This window comes from Palaemon carinicauda, chromosome 39 (genome assembly GCF_036898095.1).
Source record: "Palaemon carinicauda isolate YSFRI2023 chromosome 39, ASM3689809v2, whole genome shotgun sequence".
NCBI lineage: Eukaryota > Metazoa > Arthropoda > Malacostraca > Decapoda > Palaemonidae > Palaemon > Palaemon carinicauda.
The window spans coordinates 17,722,402-17,724,901 of NC_090763.1; the positions used below are offsets into that span (position 1 = coordinate 17,722,402).

The 2,500-nt window shown below is 33.7% G+C and overlaps 1 protein-coding gene across 5 annotated transcripts in view; it reads right to left on the minus strand.

Moving 5' to 3' along the window:
* LOC137631044 (G-protein coupled receptor moody-like) overlaps positions 1 to 2,500 on the minus strand; it is a 113,559-nt gene that overhangs the window by 85,009 nt on the left and 26,050 nt on the right. Inside the window, exon 1 of one of the 5 annotated variants that reach the window (XM_068362616.1) lies at positions 618 to 838. The exons of 3 other annotated variants lie outside the window; for them this stretch is intronic. The gene's annotated coding sequence lies outside the window, so the exon portion shown is untranslated. Of the gene's footprint in view, positions 1 to 555; positions 839 to 2,500 lie in introns of those variants that run through there. One more of the 5 variants, XM_068362617.1, reaches the window with a different exon arrangement.

The window sequence follows — 2,500 nt, forward strand, 5'->3', positions numbered from 1 at the left end:
AACTTCTAATGGTACCAATAATAACAGCGATATCAGTAATTATTCTGACACTGAAAAATTCTATCGAAAAAAACTTGTGAAAACATTTAAAACACACACAGTTTTACCTTCATGGTTCCCGGAATGTTACACAGTCTCCCCTCTTTGTCATTCTTCACTGCCGGTGCAATTTTGATTGCGTCTTTCCTGATTTTCACATTCGGAAACGCTGAAATTAATTACAGTTTAAGCATCAACGCGTCATACAAGGTGCTCGGCAATATGGCGGGAAAGACCAAATGGGTACAATTTCTTGATGATGATTTTTTGTTTTATCATAGAAATAACTTACTGTATGTTCTTGGCCATGAATATATCTATATTTACGCTGAAGAATGCACACACACACACACACACACACACACACACACACAGAGAGAGAGAGAGAGAGAGAGAGAGAGGTCTGCAAATGTGAATCCCGAGTTGAAATTTTCATTGAACATGGACTTCGGGAAAAGACAGGTTCGATTTACGCTAAAACTAAAACGATAAAAGAGAGACACGCCAATTTCTTACCTAGAAAATCCTTCGAAGTTAGGACGTAACTATAAACAACCGAGGTGAGCCAAAACTCTTACCTTTGATAACACTGTACGACCGGACGTGTATTCTAAGCCCCACCCACCTCCTGACGTCCTCTTTCTACCTTACAGGATATGCTCCATGGATTGGGTCCCGTGACGTGAGTCTTATGGCACGTTCTCTTATTTTCGTCTTCTTGTCTTTTTAAACTGTTTGTTTCACCGCGTCTGTCACTATCTATCTTTCCAAAACAGCACTATTTTGTTCTTGTATTTTAAATATAACTGTTATCTCGTTTGAAAGCGACCAGGTCGACTTTCGCACTATTATGGAGCCACCTCCTGTGATTTACTTGTAGATCAACTTTGCAATATCCTGCAAAACAAGTTGTAGGCCTACTTGATGGCAAGCGGTTTCCTAAGAGCGTTGAAAGGTCTACTGTATGTCTAAAACAAGTTTCCCATGCTCGTTTAATTATGCTGACACAGAGAAAGAAAGATATAATGACCTGCAATGAATAATGGATGGATAAAGAATTTTTTCATTCGATTATTGTAAGGCACCAAATAAGTAGAAGGCTATTTTTATTTTTCGGGAATAGATATTTTTTTATCAACGTAAAAGCGAGAGCTACAAGGATTTTGATATCTAAAAGACTTTTTAGTTCATCCACGGAGACTTCATTTGCTCTTGGGTAGAACGAATTAGATCAAACGTTTATAGTTTTTATGATCTTGTTTAACATTTTCTTGAATTCGTTTACCGCGTGACTGTTCACTACATCCGCTAGAATTTGTTCCATGTATTTGCTATTTTCTTTAAAGTGATTACCACATTCAATTAGTAGACATGTATCTTTTCAAATCCAGTTTGTGTATGTTACATCTGAACTGATTTGTGCCAAGCGTTGAAAGGTTGTTGTGGTCTACATTGGTTGTTCCTTTAAGAATTTTCAATGTCTCTATTAGCTACTCGGGTTGGAGAGAGAGAGAGAGAGAGAGAGAGAGAGAGAGAGAGAGAGAGAGAGAGAGAGAGAGAGATTCACATATATTCCTTTCTCGTGTCTATAATATTATGTAAAATATTAGAGGGAATATAAAATTGGATAATAATAATGAAAGTACTAGTAATAATAACTCACCTTTGATTTTATAATACGATCTGGCGTTATAACTTTATGACCAAATCCTTTACTTCACTTAGGAAGGAATGGATAACTATAAATTGCATACATACATACGTTTATACATACATATATACATATATTTTAATGAATTTATTAATGATACTCGTCTTTCGCCCATGTAAGTATAGACATAATTATATTAAGCAATATATCTATAAACTGCTCGCATGCATTCAAATTATTCAAACACAATCACAGTAGGCCTATACGCGTACATCTGTAGGTTACATGTCTCATGCAGCTACTTGTAGGCCTATACTATTTATACCATTTTAATACTATTTCGTTGCTGAACACTATATCAAATGTATATATATATATATATATATATATATATATATATATATATATATATATATATATATATATATATATATTATATATATATATATATATATATATATGTGTGTGTGTGTGTGTGTGTGTATAGGCCTACATACATACAATTATTTGAGTATGCATATATGTTAATATTCTATAATCAACGTACTTAATAAATCTTCACATCATCCGTTTCTTTCCAAATCATATTTCTGAAAGACAAAAAAAAAAAAAAAAAAAAAATTCACGTTCTAATTACCAATTTTCCCGCAACCCCTTTTTTTCTATTCTTTTTTTTTTCATCTTTTAATTCGGCCTCCTCAAAACAACCTCTCACTCCCAAAAACAGAAACCTCATATATTAGGTTGTTTGGCTTTTGTGCGAATGCAGTCATTAAAGAAATTCGATAAAAAGCTACTAAATTTTGAAAT